This window comes from Sinohyriopsis cumingii, chromosome 15, assembly GCF_028554795.1.
Source record: "Sinohyriopsis cumingii isolate HCF-2022 chromosome 15, ASM2855479v2, whole genome shotgun sequence".
Lineage (NCBI taxonomy): Eukaryota > Metazoa > Mollusca > Bivalvia > Unionida > Unionidae > Sinohyriopsis > Sinohyriopsis cumingii.
In genome coordinates this window covers 142,201,594-142,219,412 of record NC_142975.1, presented here as the reverse complement: position 1 = coordinate 142,219,412, position 17,819 = coordinate 142,201,594, and the positions used below count along the sequence as shown (strand labels likewise).

At 33.8% G+C, this 17,819-nt stretch overlaps 1 protein-coding gene across 3 annotated transcripts in view; it reads right to left on the bottom strand.

Moving 5' to 3' along the window:
• Positions 1-17,819, bottom strand: part of LOC149782945 (WD repeat-containing protein 89-like) — a 103,703-nt gene that overhangs the window by 43,307 nt on the left and 42,577 nt on the right. The gene's annotated exons all lie outside the window — the stretch shown is intronic.

The following is a 17,819-nucleotide window of genomic DNA, read 5'->3' as shown; positions in this document are numbered from 1 at the left end:
ACACAGCCATGTGCTTACTGCTGTCCTAGTACAAACAATACAGGGTTGTACACAGCCATGTGCTTACTGCTGTCCTAGTACAAACAATACAGCACGGTACACAGCCATGTGCTTACTGTTGTCTTAGTACAAACAATACAGGGTTGTACACAGCCATGTGCTTACTGCTGTCCTAGTACAAACAATACAGCGCTGTACACAGCCATGTGCTTACTGCTGTCCTAGTACAAACAATACAGCGCTGTACACAGCCATGTGCTTACTGCTGTCCTAGTACAAACAATACAGCGCTGTACACAGCCATGTGCTTATGAAGCTACATTTAAGACTGATATTTTATGGAATTAACAAGTGCAAATCTACTGACTTGTTTGGCTCCAACATTTTTAATTGAAGGTATGCAGTTGTAGTGTCTTGCTGTTTGCTTATATGAAGCTGTAGCATATTGCTTTTTGCTTATACGAAACTGTAGCTTGTTGCTGTTTGCTTATATGAAGCTGTAGTATGTTGATGTTTGCTTGCAACAGATACACGTGTTCTAACCTTAAAATGGATGCAACTCCAACTCTTCTGATGCACAAACTGGTCTACTTCATGCCAACTTGATCTATACTGATGTACAAATTGGTCTATTGCATGCCAACTTGATCTATACTGATGCACAAATTGGTCTACTGCATGCCAACTTGATCTATACTGATGTACAAATTGGTCTATTGCATGCCAACTTGATCTATACTGATGCACAAATTGGTCTACTGCATGCCAACTTGATCTATACTGATGTACAAATTGGTCTATTGCATGCCAACTTGATCTATACTGATATACAAATTGGTCTACTGCATGCCAACTTGATCTATACTGATGTACAAATTGGTCTATTGCATGCCAACTTGATCTATACTGATGCACAAATTGGTCTACTGCATGCCAACTTGATCTATACTGATGTACAAATTGGTCTACTGCATGCCAACTTGATCTATACTGATGTACAAATTGGTCTATTGCATGCCAACTTGATCTATACTGATATACAAATTGGTCTACTGCATGCCAACTTGATCTATACTAATGTACAAATTGGTCTATTGCATGCCAACTTGATCTATACTGATGCACAAATTGGTCTACTGCATGCCAACTTGATCTATACTGATGTACAAATTGGTCTATTGCATGCCAACTTGATCTATACTGATGTACAAATTGGTCTATTGCATGCCAGCTTGATCTATACTGATGTACAAATTGGTCTATTGCATGCCAACTCGATCTATACTGATGCACAAATTGGTCTACTGCATGCCAACTCGATCTATACTGATGTACAAATTGGTCTATTGCATGCCAGCTTGATCTATATTAAAAGCCTGTGTTGATTTATTTGCTATATTTGACTTCCTCAGATGTAATACATGTATCCATAAATATTAAAAATTCCATTGCATAAATATTTTTGTGTAGACAATGGAGATTATATTTCCATCACTGACAAAAGTTGTAAGCACCTTACTACCCATTCAACCAACCGACAACCAATATCTTAGCTTCCCTCACTATCTTGCACACTCGCCTATATTGCCATCTGTACATATGGATCCTGATACTTGCAAGCTATCGAGGGAGAACTGTATAAGATGTCTTGAAATTAGAGGGTCTGACTATTAGACAGTGTGTTATGAAAACAAACATTTCAAGGTTTCTAAATTTTTGTATCTTCATCCCTATTTGATGGCACAACAGGATCATTTGTCCAATATTGAACAGCCTTTACACTAAGTTCTTTCCATCAAATTTGGTCAAACTTCAGAAAGATAGTTCTTTTCTGTCAAAGTTGGTAAGATTCTGTAAATTGGTTTTTAAAATAAAGTTGTTTTAACTGTTTTTCAATGTTAGTATTGGTGGCCATATTTTTTGGCAGATGATCAGTATGACATAAATCTGCAAAGCTTTCAAGTTTGGACACTGTCTCTTAAAATTTGGTAAATTTTTGCTTAGCAATTTTTGAGAAGAGCTCATTCAAGTTTTCCATAATAATAGCAAACTACAACCATATTTAATGGCATATTGGCATAAATGGTATGAAACTGAAATCCCTCTACGCCAGAATTATTTCTCTTAAATTTAAATAAATCAATGGCAAAATGAATTGCATTTTCTGATTGGCAGAATGCAACATATTGTCTGATTGGCAGAATGTAATGCACTTTCTAATTAGTAGAATATACAAAGTTTGCAGCAGTAAAGTCCACAATCAGATGTTGGAACTTTGATACCATTATATTCTCTCTTCCTGTAATGAACTTGCACACAAAATTATATCTGTTAGAATGAAGGATAACATATCTGTATTTGATGTTTTAAAGATATTAATGGTAGTTTTATGTTACAAATATATGTTTTAACAGCTTCACTGAGAAGTTGCTAGTACAGACTTATTTTATAACAGTAAAACAATCTTTAAGGTCCTCAAATGCTCAAAAATACATTTATTCCAAATTTCTCAACTTGTGGGCTCAGAAGTGTAGAATAGGCCTGATGTGCTCTCATGCATTGTTGTAAAAGGTGACCAATGGAGACAAGATCTTATCTGTGGTGGATGAGGGATCCGCAGGCTGGGATTTTAGCTGTAATGGGTGCAGGTTTGAATCCTATCAGTGGATCAGCCTGGGGTGGCTTCTGTGGTTTGTCTTTGCACAAGGCACTTCACTCAAATTGCCCTTGACACTAAACAACTTGTCTTGCTGTGACATAAAACACCAAACCAACCCCAAATTAAATGTATGTTCGTAATGCTGCATCAATACAAACATTGATTAAATGGAAACTGGATTTATGCAACTAAACTAGTAAGAACCTTTTATAGTAGAAATCTTGAAGAGGTTGGTTACAATTCATGATCTATAAGGCTCAGCCAATTAATTTCAAACTGAGATGGTTGCCTGTTGGACTTAAATGAAAAAATCTGTTACTCCAGCTTAATTCAGTAGCCCTGCTAGAGCTCTAATGTGAAACACTTCACAGCTGCAAGACTTTTATATGACCTTGTTATAAGTGATCAGAAATTGCTTTTTTCATTACATATTGTTCTTTTTAAAAAATACATGTATGCATAAAAATACATGATATTTATCATACAGAGTAATATAGTTTAATGGGCTACCTGATTTCAGTTTCTTGCAGCAAGACCAGCATATCAGTAGCCCTTGGAACATGGGTACAATATCTGTACAGAACTTTTGGTACATGGCGATTAGGCTAGAAACAGTTTGAAATACCAAAGAGTTTTGATATATCAAATGCAAATTGCTGAAATTTAAAAAAATAATCAAATAAGTCATCCTAAACATGAATGTGACATAATCTCTGATTTAAGACCACAGGTAGCTGAAACACTGTCATGGTCAACAATACCATGTCAAAGTAGTGTAGTACATGTTAAGTGATTAGTCCTAAAGACCTCAAAATTTTTAAAAATTTTAAAAAAATTTGAGCTGGGCCTTCACTTATAAAAGGAAATATATGGTAACAAGGTATGTTAAATATCCATGTGCTTTTGTTGTCTCTGAGTGACAACACCTGATGGGATTGTTATTGATCACAGTCAAAGATCCAGGTAAATTAAAATTATCTCTTAGATCAAATCTGATAGTTTGTTGTACATAATACACAACAAAATTGATTCCATTAACGCTATGCACAAAGTCAATTTAAGTGGTCAGCACTGATAACTCTTGTGAAAAGGTGTTTTCTGATAAACAGTGACCTTGTCACCAATGCATTTGGATATCATACTATGTGGGTATAATATTATTAAGTCTTCAATTGTAAAGCTTTCCCAATAAACTTGACTCAGATGTTCAACGTGAATAATGGAGATATTTGTGAAAAGCACTGAGAATAAATTCATTTTCCTGGTTGTTACTTCCCCAAAAGGAATTTATATCTGTAAATTTATGGATGTATCTCTGGTTGTATGGAGGCCTATTTTTAAAATACTGATAATTTTTCTTGGGTCTAAACAATTGTGGTTTGGCAGCAACTACCAAATACATAATGGTTATTTCATTGTATATAAAGTTGTTATTGTTAATGTAGGGTTTCACGCCATTTATCAGCACAAGATAGGCTACACATGGTGGCCAGAATAAATGGTGGAGGAAGATCCCTGGCCAAACCCCAGGAAGAACCACTGACCCACGAGAAGCTACTGGCAAGCTTTCTCATGTATCCACATTGGCCAAGGCCCAAGACTCGAACCCACGCAAACAGAGGTAAGATGGCAGTGATCCGTAATGTTGAGCGCTTTAGAACACTCAGCCACTCAGGGCCTCCTGTATATAAAGTAAAACCTGTCTTGAGTGATCACCAGTCTTGAGAGATCAGTTTCTCAAAACACAGATTGGTTGATTATATAGTGCTATGACCTGTAATGACAGACCTGTCCTGACATATTTTCTTTTTACAGAATGGGTGGTCTTTCATGACAGGTTTTACTGTTTTACTGTATTCACTAACTTCAGAAATGTTATACAGTAGTACACAAAAACTCAACCTCTGACCGCTTTTCAATACTCTGATCTCATTATCAAAATTACTAGTACATTGGAGCTAACAGACTTAGCCAATTTTTTAATGATTAGTGATCTACTGACCAATCAAATTTAAAGATAAGTGTGCATTGTTGCATAAAGCACCTTTCAGAGCCATCAAAAAATGAATTATGGCATATATGTAATTTTCAGTCTATAACTTCTGTATCTGGGAGAACTATATTAACTGAGGACCATGAAATATGTAGGAGTCTAAACGTGGTAAGCTCTTATTGCAAAATGTTTTATTCACATCACAGTTCAATAGAAACAAAATTGTTTCCAGTTTTCTGTTTCCACTCTCTCAAAATTTACTGCATTATGAGTGTGAGCATTTTAGCAGTGAATGCAAATGTCAGAACAACAAAATCAAAGAAATTGGAAGTTAAATTTGCTTGACCATAATTTCAAAAACTGTAAAATATATTTCCAATACATATAATTTTTAATGAAATCAATATTCAAAACCATGCAAAAACTCCCACTGTACAGATAATTAACACTTAAGCCCTTATGCAAAAATTTCCATGACATCAAGCAATAATGATGCTGCTGCCCATGTAGAATCTTCCATGGTACAGAGAACTGTCAAATTAATACATACACCAGACAGTACATAAATGACTGAAGCTGCACTCTTATTATAGGTTTTACCTATTTCATATTGCAAAAGATAACTGTTGAAGGGAAGGGAATTTATGGCAGGTTTGCCTATAAATCTTAAGGACATCCTAAAAAATGTATAGGGTACTGTCATCTGACTGACCAATCATACTTCAGAACGATGGTTTGCTGTCATCTGACTGACCAATCAAACTTCAGAAAGATGGTTTGCTGTTGTTATTTGACTGACCAATCAAACATCCAGAAAGATGGTTTGGTGTCATCTGACTGACCAATTAAACTTCCAGAGAGATGGTTTGGTGTCATCAAACTGACCAATCAAACCAGCAGACGAAAATTCTTTACCACCATCTCAAAGTACTTTTGTAGGTAAACTATTATAATTGTTTCCAATGCCAATCGTCAAAATTGCAACTGAAAAACAAACCTACACACCTACTCAATACTAAAGTATTTGGGGACAGTAAACCAACTGTTACAGATGGCAGAATAAAATGTAAAACTTGGTTTCAAAAAAAAAAAAAAAGAGTATCAAGCATTACGCACAGAGAAAAATAGAGTAACTGATAAGTTCCATACATACAACTGTAAAGTGTATTATCAAGTTGGTGTCAATTTTAAGTATTCAACAGGTTGGCATTAATAATATCTGTACAGCCAGAGAACAAAAACACATATTCAGACACTAGTTTTTCACCTCTCAAATGAGTCAACTTGCGAAAATAGTGAGATCAATTTATCAAAAGTGAAAACCCTGATTTTTCAACTAATGGTTGTTTGCTTGTATGTTTCAACATTATGTCACAGCACAGAAATAAACGAGCAAAAAAGACATTAAATACTTACTTGTTCTTTGTATTACTTGTCTTTATGTGTTATACTATCTATCTGGTTTTCATTCAAAATGGGGTTTGATCCAAAAGCAAAACACATTTTAAAATTTGTTTTGACAGTTTTAATGTGATCTTAATCTCTTGATAATCCAGTGCAGGTGCAAACACTTTTGCCATCTGCATGATGGACTCATCAGGAGTTTAAGTCCTTCATACAGAAAATTTGTGGAATATTAAATCAAGTTATAAATTGTTATATATGTTTTGATAAGGAGGAAAAGTAATAAATCATTAATACAAGACCCTACCCAGACTTGTCATTTTTAAAATTCTTTCAATCCCTGTTTAATCAAGACAGATCTCTTCATATTTATTTGAATGTAATACTTTTCATGAGGCACCAATTTTCATGGATGCCTTCTTGTTACCAACCATGGATGTGAATATCCATGGAACAATGATCATTCAGTGTAAACAACTGGGTCACTTCCCCAATCAATGAAATTCAGTTACTGATTAAGTAATTTTTGTGTGGTAAAATTACAAAAATGATTACACAAAATATTAAAATTCACAGTGTGCTTATATATATATATATATATATATATATATATATATATATATATATATATATATATATATATATATATATATTCACAAGTCCCCCACAATAATACTCTCTCAGTACACCACTGCCCCTCTAATATGTATATAAAGGTTTGGATCCCAATAAATTTGTCAATGATTGTTTCATCAATGATACTAAATTTCACTGTATTTGAGTTTTTGGCTCATGGGAACCAATTATGTGATTACATATCACGAAAGATTCTATATATATATATATATATATATATATATATATATATATATATATATATATATATATATATATATGTAATAAGTTGACAATGAATGGTGCAAAACTAGTTTCTAACTAGCCTAAGTTCTTTCAACTCTAAATGAGTCTTTTCAAAGGCAAAGACAAAACAGAGAGAAGAAAAATAAAATCAAGTGTTGAGGTTACAAAATTTTACACAACTGTTTCAACAGGGCTAACATCTTGACAATTTTTGTTTCATCTAGTTGTTTCATCTAGTTGTTTCATCTAGTTGGCTTCAACCTGATGCTGATGCTGAATAATACCTTCCATTGACCTAGAAACTGATGAACCATATCGCCATTGCTTTTTTTTTTAAATGTAAGTTTGTGTAACTATAAATTATATCCCTGATATATTATTGTTTTAATAGTAATAATAGGTGAATGGGTGACTAATACTAAAAGAATTATTTAAATGAAAATGTGCTGGCTGCATAAAGATTATGATTTTATTTGTGTGTGGTTGTCTTTTTCTAGCCTTCTTAGTTTAAACCATTTGGTTTCAATATTCTAAGGTGGCATATCCAGTAAGATGTCTTTTCTTTTCTGTTTTTGCAACTCAAGCTAATGCAATTAGTGTAACATTACTGATAGTGTGACCATGAGAAGAGAAGTGTTCTGCAACTGGACTTTGTACGGCTACTTTGTCACCCAATCAGATCTATGAAGGTTGATCCTTTTGTGTAACCAATCAGTTTCTCTGACATAATGAAGATTACAAGTTTTACATGTGATGAGATAAATTACATTCTCTGTTTTGCACCTTCTGTTTGGATCATGTACAACCATGCACAAAATAAAATCCCCTTTCTGTTGATCTTCATACTTTAATCTAATTTTAAAAGTCTCAAGATTAAGGTATAATTAAAATGAACAGTCTTGTGTTCATAATCAAAGTCATCCAAGAGCTTTAAATGTTAAGTTTATAGACAAAGCTTAAATTTGTGGTCTACAGTCATGTCTCTCATACCAGATGAAATTATAATTTTTACATTTTTTAAAATTTTTTAAAGCCATGTGTTTCTTTGCTCTTTTTAATTAAATCTATGTGTTTCTAGTGAAATGCATATTTGATTACGGTACTTTTATATTTTTTAAAAGCAAAAAATACAGAATGCAAATTTCAAATAATCTTTGTGTTATGGTACCATACATTATATCCCAATGCATGTGAAAACATTAAGTGACAAATGTGTCTGGCTGTTCAAAAATGGCAATATTGGCAAATGTCAAACACTGTTTCACCAAACACATCAAACTCTGCTTCCAAATGTTTAAAAATTTCAAATGTGGTATAATAAATGATCAGGAAAGAAAATCTGCAAATAATTCTATAAACAAGGACATGTTTTTTATATTCAAAAAACACATTCTGACTGGGGCAAAATCAATATTTAAAAAAAAATACAACACAAAAATTACTTGCAAACAAATATCTATTATTGTGTAAAAAGAAATTTTGACTCTTATGAATGAACATAGTCTATTACATTGTCTCTAACATCAATGCATTTATTAAAATGTTTCCTCAGTTATCTTCTTCCATTCATCACTTTTTACATTGTCTCTAACATCAATGCATTTATTAAAATGTTTCCTCAGTTATCTTCTTCCATTCATCACTTTTTTACATTGTCTCTAACATCAATGCATTTATTAAAATGTTTCCTCAGTTATCTTCTTCCATTCATCACTTTTCACAATGTCTCTAACATCAATGCATTTATTAAAATGTTTCCTCAGTTATCTTCTTCCATTCATCACTTTTCACAATGTCTCTAACATCAATGCATTTATTAAAATGTTTCCTCAGTTATCTTCTTCCATTCATCACTTTTTACATTGTCTCTAACATCAATGCATTTATTAAAATGTTTCCTCAGTTATCTTCTTCCATTCATCACTTTTTACATTGTCTCTAACATCAATGCATTTATTAAAATATTTCCTCAGTTATCTTCTTCCATTCATCACTTTTTACATTGTCTCTAACATCAATGCATTTGTTAAAATGTCTCCTCAGTTATCTTCTTCCATTCATCACTTTTTACATTGTCTCTAACAACAATGCATTTATTAAAATGTTTCCTCAGTTATCTTCTTCCATTCATCACTTTTTACATTGTCTCTAACATCAATGCATTTATTAAAATGTTTCCTCAGTTATCTTCTTCATCACTTTTTACATTGTCTCTAACATCAATGCATTTGTTAAAATGTTTCCTCAGTTATCTTCTTCCATTCATCACTTTTTACATTGTCTCTAACAACAATGCATTTATTAAAATGTTTCCTCAGTTATCTTCTTCCATTCATCACTTTTTACATTGTCTCTAACATCAATGCATTTATTAAAATGTTTCCTCAGTTATCTTCTTCCATTCATCACTTTTTACATTGTCTCTAACATCAATGCATTTATTAAAATGTTTCCTCAGTTATCTTCTTCCATTCATCACTTTTTACATTGTCTCTAACATCAATGCATTTATTAAAATGTTTCCTCAGTTATCTTCTTCCATTCATCACTTACAACACATCATTAAAATAGTGTCTGTATTTTGTAACATCCATTTACAATCTAATCTTATAATTATTATATCTACTCAAAGTGCTACTTGTTATATTTGTATTTTATATTTGTTTCTTCTGCTTTAAATTACAAATTTATCATTTGAATCCCTAAGGTACATTATTCTGCAAATTTATAGACTGTTAAAGTGAAATGTATTCATCAGGCATTCTATAATTGAGATAAATTTTTAAAATCTAGATTGCATTTTTTGTCAAGTACATAGGGTAACCCCAAACTTTTTGATTCTTAATATTCAGTATCATGTGTTACTTTGTTTGCTTTCGTTTAGAGACAGGATCTGGTTAAAAGAGATTTAAAAGAATTGATAACATGAGATACGAATTGAGAAATATTTCTAACTATTCTGAATTTGATTAATAGGTGCAGATCACAAATAAAACTCACTAGATACTCTGATGATAAATGCCTAATTAGTTATCTGATCAGAACTCTATTTTGTTGGAGACATTCTTGGCAGGGATATGAAGAGTTAAGTCCATCTGTTGATACACAGATTCTTTATTCAATCTTATTTTCAATGGCTGTGTGTGTGTGTATATATATATATATATATATATATATATATATATATATATATATATATATATATATATATATATATATATATATTTATATATATATGTGGTGTGTGTCAATAAAAATGTGTAGTATATATACTGTTTTTAATAAGCCGCTTCTATATATTTTTCATTAAAAGGAAGCAAAGTAAACATGATTTCCTTATAATGAAAACTATACACATCTTGTGGAATTTCATAATTTCAAATATACAACCTATATATATATATATATATATATATATATATATATATATATATATATAGAGAGAGAGAGAGAGAGAGAGAGAGAGAGAGGGAGAGATCAACATGCAATATTGGGTTTAAAAGTATATAAGGATAGTCCAGTGCTGGTTAAAAGTTGACATACAAAAATGTAAAGGTAAAAATTGTGAAACACATTTGAAAGATAAATCTGATTAAGTATGACAGGCAGACAAGCAGGTAAACAGACAAGGTAACAGAATATGATCACTTCCACGCCTGTCGCAGGCATAACCACATTTAAGTATCAGAGAGAGAGTCACCTGTCACAAACAATACCCAAAATGTCATGCAGTTTTAGTCTTATCAGAAATATGATTAGTGTAGTTATAGATCCACCTGATTCAAAAGATATATTAAATATAGACAGGTAAACAGGTACATTCTTTTTATTATAATCCATGCTGATCACGATATAATCTGCAAATATCTGGTATTTCAAGCAAGACTAATCTCCATGAATAGAATATGAACCTGATATCAGATTGATTGTGATCCTACACAGTCTAGGTACAGCATTTTCAAACTTTTTGTACAAAATAATCTTTGACAGTATATTACCATTAATACATATCTTCTAATGATCTCTAAATTACACAAGGCCAAAGGCAAACTATCTTTACATTGTCACAGGCTTTAAACTTTTGAAAATGCCCTGGAAAGAGCTGTGAAAAGTGACTTTTTTAAGGCACAGTTATAACAATGGGTACAGATGGAATATCAGGAATTTGTTTGAACTTTTTCTTTTCTTTTCTTTCTTTTCTGCCTGTCTCTTTATAAGGCAAGATTCCTTATACATCTATTAAATAAAAAAGGGTAGATAACCCAAGCAGTTTTATTTAAATGCGTGGTAATTCTTAAATAATATCCCAAATACTGATGATTAGTTGTACAACAAATTTACACTAATCAGGCAAACTTTATTTAAAACCTTTATCCAGGGATAAGTTTACCTCCAACTCTAAACAATAAATAAAAAGTGTCATCCCATAGGGATTAAAATGGGAAAAACTACACAGTACATATAGTTAGTAGTCTTTTTTTGCATTTTCAAACACCATCAATCCATAACAATTATGTTTTCCTTTTTAATTTTTTTTCATTTTTGGTACAAAAAACTTCTTTCTTATTAAAACTTGAAAGTGTTTGGAACCTAAAAATAGACAAAAATGTTTTTTGTATATGTAAATTTGTACACCTGGTAAACCAGATTAAAATGTAAACAATTACACAGCTTGCCACGATGAAGCTTTTAGAATTCTCTTGCAGCCACTGTAAACATTAATTATCATGCAGAACCAATTTTAGACTAATGTGGTCTTAACACTAAGATGCTGGCAACCATGAAAGGGCATAAAAGACATAAACAGTAAGAAATAAGATTAGGTAGGACTGTACAGATATAGCATGCCATGTGATAATGAGCTAAACATAAAAATTCAACTAGGCAGGTAAAATGTGAAATACAGGTAAAAATGAGTCACTTTTGTTGTAAAGGTGTGGTCCAAACTGAGATGTATATCATTATCTATTTCAAAAGTCTAACATGAACAGTACTGCAAAATAAACATCAACCACAAAGTGTAACCCATATCAGTGAAGCATAAAATATGGACCAGACTGGCCTACTTCTGCCATGAGAGAGTAGAGTTCATCAAAATGCATCTTTTGCCAGAGTTATAATTCAAGAAATGGTAGTATGTAAAATCCTCCATGGTCATGAACTAAGCATAAAAAACAAAACCTATGCCAGTAGAATGTGAAATGAATGTCACAGTGACATTTTTTGTATTGGTGTGGTACTAACAGAGATGTATACACTTAAGTTTAACTATTCTAGCTGGCGCAGATAAAACACAAATTGTGAAGCATGAAATGCAAGTTGCAGTGACCTACATTTGTGATATATGTTCAATACTCATGATTCCATGTATAATAATATGTATAAAGGGTTGTGTGGAATGAAGTAAAATGCATAAACTTTTAACCTAAGCCAGTAAAATCTGAAATGCAGATCATTGTGACCTTCACTAGTTGTAAGGTGCTGCACTGAAAGAGATTCATAGTCATCTAGTTTAATGATTTTGGCATGAACATGGCTTGAGAAATAAACTTAAAGCAAAAAACATCAAAAGCCAGTGACCATCATCTACTTTTGTAATGAGGGTGTGGTATTTGCCAAGACAGACAGTGACCAGCATCTACTTTTGTAATAAGGGTGTGGTATTTGCCAAGATAGACAGTGACCATCATCTACTTTTGTAATAAGGGTGTGGTATTTGCCAAGACAGACAGTGGCCATCATCTACTTTTGTAATGAGGTTGTGGTATTTGCCAAGATAGACAGTGACCATCATCTACTTTTGTAATGAGGGTGTGGTATTTGCCAAAATAGACAGTGACCATCATCTACTTTTGTAATGAGGGTGTGGTATTTGCCAAAATAGACAGTGACCATCATCTACTTTTGTAATGAGGGTGTGGTATTTGCCAAAATAGACAGTGACCACCATCTACTTTTGTAATGAGGGTGTGGTATTTGCCAAGATAGACAGTGACCATCATCTACTTTTGTAATGAGGGTGTGGTATTTGCCAAGATAGACAGTGACCATCATCTACTTTTGTAATGAGGGTGTGGTATTTGCCAAAATAGACAGTGACCATCATCTACTTTTGTAATGAGGGTGTGGTATTTGCCAAAATAGACAGTGACCATCATCTACTTTTGTAATGAGGGTGTGGTATTTGCCAAAATAGACAGTGACCACCATCTACTTTTGTAATGAGGGTGTGGTATTTGCCAAGATAGACAGTGACCATCATCTACTTTTGTAATGAGGGTGTGGTATTTGCCAAGATAGACAGTGGCCATCATCTACTTTTGTAATGAGGGTGTGGTATTTGCCAAGATAGACAGTGACCATCATCTACTTTTGTAACGAGGGTGTGGTATTTGCCAAGACAGACAGTGACCATCATCTACTTTTGTAATGAGGGTGTGGTATTTGCCAAGACAGACAGTGACCATCATCTACTTTTGTAATGAGGGTGTGGTATTTGCCAAGACAGACAGTGACCATCATCTACTTTTGTAACGAGGGTGTGGTATCTGCCAAGATAGACAGTGGCCATCATCTACTTTTATAATGAGGGTTTGGTATTTGCCATGATAGACAGTGACCATCATCTACTTCTGTAATGAGGGTGTGGTATTTGCTCTTCATCCTATCAGCCATAAGATTATTTAAAAACCTAGGCTAAATGCAAATACTTGACCATGAATGTACAAATAATGTACATGTGTGCACAAAGACACCCTCCTTATTCCCCTCACCTGGGGGTATATCTACAAAACACACTCCAAAATGTTGCCAAGGACCTAGGAAGAAACTTGAAACTTCATTAATTTTATGTTGATTGCAGTGCAAGTTTTAAAAATGTATGCAACATGCTCTTGACAGCTTAGATGGCAGTGTGTAGTGGTATTAGAAAACCCAGAAATAATCTACTGGCCTTGGATAACTGTCCACATACTAGTTGTATGGTTCAAAACTGGGAACTGAATCCACGACTACTGAGAAGCAAAGTATATTTGCCACCAATGCACCATTAAAAGGACTTAGAACTACCCTCTCTACCTTATTCAATTTTCATCTTTACTACCAATGGAGAAAATAAAAGAGTTTTCTATCAGACATACCAGCAGTAAAGTGACAGTCACCCAGCTTGTCTCATTTATTATCTGTTCCATGCTGCCAAATCAAAACCTATCCTTGAACATCAATATTATGGTCACACACATGCATGCATGCACACACACACACACACACACACACACACACACACACACACACACACACACACATGGTTATCCTCCATTACTCTGAAGTCTCTATATGAAACACTAGAGAAAATTTTTACTATACATACACAGAGACTGGATAAAAAATACAATGCTTTCCTCCAAAAATACAGAGAAAATTAAAAGTTCATATAAGTGATGGTTTGTCTTTCAATCATATTCATCTAATACATGTACAGCTGTTACAAGAAACAGATCTGAAAGAACTTCATGCCAAGATGCTTTCTGTCAAATGCAGTCATAAGCATCTACCCGATAATACAGCTGTTACAAGAAACAGATCTGAAAGAACTTCATGCCAAGATGCTTTCTGTCAAATTCTGTTGAGTTGTATTAGAGAAGAAGATATTTAAATTTTGGGGGGGTTAGTTTTAGAAATGGTGGCAACATTGGATGATGGATTGGTATGCAATGAGCAAATTTAAAAGGCTTTAATGCCAGAATGCTCCCTGTAAAATGATGTACTAATTGGTACAGAGTTTTTAGAAGTTGTTGGAAGTAACAATTGTGAAGATAATGCACCGTATCATAAGCTCAGCTGGCCTAGAGCTAGGTGAGATAAAACTGCATACTAGTGAACAATTACTCTGAATTTACTTATTTTAGTGGTGTATCAGTTTTTGCAGATTTTGTGGTTACTACAAACCACAAAACTTAAAGATACAACAGTTGTTCTTCTGTGGAACCAACAGGAATGGTTCCCCAATTTACAAGCTAAGGTATTAAAGAAAATGTAAATTATTTGTTAACCTACCCAAAATATATAACCACAAAAATACATGTAAATGAATAAACAGTAATTTAACACAAAAACCTGGAAAGTTACAGAGAAACATTAATATTATAGCAGATTCAGTCTAACAACAACAATTTACTTCAATGGTTCGACAGAATCTGTCATTAAGTCATGAATTATAAAAGGAACTATTAAACATAATCACTTCAAAGGATGTTTTCGTCACTTGACAATTTGCACTGAAATCACAAGTTGTTTTTGTGGAAATGCTACAACCATGTATACCGAATGACTCAAAATTGATCCTTTTTATTGTATATCTCAAGTTAAACACCTCTCTGATCTAGTCTGCAACATATTCATTGAAGCAGACATAATTATTTTGATGGATATTGGACTATATTACCTAACATGAATCAATAAGAATCAATAAAGATTCACCGTTACTGGCTGTCACCAGAAATGACTTCATTGTAAGCAACTATGAGTTAGTTCTGAGAGAATGACTTCCAAGGGATTACACTGTTTGCTAAGAAAACAACCCTGTTGTCAATACCTCAATTAAATTTTATTTTACATTTCATGCACTTTAGCAAGCAGGTAAGGGAGGCCCCACCAGAACTGAAAGAATATTCAATAGGTCAAACTCAAACAAAGTACCAACACAAACATTAAACTGGATGAAATAGTGTGTAAACAATGTACTCCTATAACATATTAATTTCCACCAAATTTTATGAGCAAAGAAAAACATAAAAGATTTCTTAAAGTCCAAACTTCAGCTTTCATGTCTTCACCATATGTCTAGCCTCTGATAGCACCACTCATTAACTCATGAAAGATGATACGCCTATACTTAATGAAAAGCAGACACAACTTTTTTGGCACTTAATATATCTTCTGTATAATAATATACCCATTCTTTATTTTTTGTGAAACATTTGTTAAGCTGGTCCCCTGGTTTTATCTTGGAATAAATACTTTATCTGGTGGTTTCTCCCTCATTATATTTTGTGAATTTGGGATCCATCATGTGCAGAATCATGTTACAGTGAGAACTGTGGGTTTTTTTTGGCTGAATATCATGAACAGACAATGAAACAATAACCATACAAATACCATATTTTAATTTACCCAGGTATGATACATAACCAACTATGAACAATGCATGCCCAGATCTGCAATCAGATAATAAAGTCTGCAGATTAGGGTCTGTGCTGTTCACATGAAACCACAAGTTGAATAAACAACACACTGAGATCTGACATCAGGTAATAAAGTCTGCAGATTAGGGTCTGTGCTGTTCACATGAAACCACAAGTTGAATAAACAACACACTGAGATCTGACATCAGATAATAAAGTCTGCAGATTAGGATCTGTGCTGTTCACAAGAAACCACAAGTTAAATAAACAACACACTGAGATCTGACATCAGATAATAAAGTCTGCAGATTAGGATCTGTGCTGTTCACATGAAACCACAAGTTGAATAAACAACACACTGAGATCTGACATCAGGTAATAAAGTCTGCAGATTAGGATCTGTGTTGTTCACAAGAAACCACAAGTTGAATAAACAACACACTGAGATCTGACATCAGGTAATAAAGTCTGCAGATTAGGATCTGTGTTGTTCACAAGAAACCACAAGTTAAATAAACAACACACTGAGATCTGACATCAGGTAATAAAGTCTGCAGATTAGGGTCTGTGCTGTTCACATGAAACCACAAGTTGAATAAACAACACACTGAGATCTGACATCAGGTAATAAAGTCTGCAGATTAGGGTCTGTGCTGTTCACATGAAACCACAAGTTGAATAAACAACACACTGAGATCTGACATCAGGTAATAAAGTCTGCAGATTAGGATCTGTGTTGTTCTCATGAAACCACAAGTTGAATAAACAACACACTGAGATCTGACATCAGGTAATAAAGTCTGCAGATTAGGGTCTGTGCTGTTCACATGAAAGCACAAGTTGAATACATAACACAGACCCAGATCTGCTGGTACATTATACAGCAGTAAATTTGGCTATATGCTATTTGTACATTTATTAGATTATCTTTATTTGACAGTCATATCCACCACATCTGTTATTATAGGTGTGAACTATATCAGTAGTGCCGGGAATCGATTACAAGTTTATGATCATACATGAGTTTCTGCTAAGCGGTCAATGATTTGAGGAGTCGTAGAGGCTCAGTGGTATGCCTAATGAAGGGCGAGTCTGAATGCCGTCTGCTGATCAGCCTAGGTTGAAGGTCATGGCATTCGCCTGGGCAAGGTGTTCTAGATAACTGTTTCAGCACGTGCTGACTGCCATGAAAGCCACCACCCCCTCCCCGCCTTCAATTAAATTACCAAAATGATGTCTTCTCAAAACCAGGGCATTTTAAAAATAGTCTTAAGCTCAGACAAGTAGGATTGGTGAAGATTTGGAGTCTGATCCAAATTGATTACAGAAATCATAATCAACTATCTGGTCAATTCACTGAACTGACCAATGCTCAACCAAACTGACTAAACACAACAGCACTACACTTCAGGACTGTGTTAAGATAGTTGAGGAATGGGTACACTTCAGGACTGTGTTAAGATAGTTGAGGAATGGGTACACTTCAGGACTGTGTTAAGATAGTTGATGAATGGGTACACTTCAGGACTGTGTTAAGATAGTTGAGGAATGGGTACACTTCAGGGCTGTGTTAAGATAGTTGAGGAATGGGTACACTTCAGGACTGTGTTAAGATAGTTGAGGAATGGGTACACTTCAGGACTGTGAGAAATGGGTACACTTCAGGACTGTGTTAAGATAGTTGAGAAATGGGTACACTTCAGGACTGTGTTAAGATAGT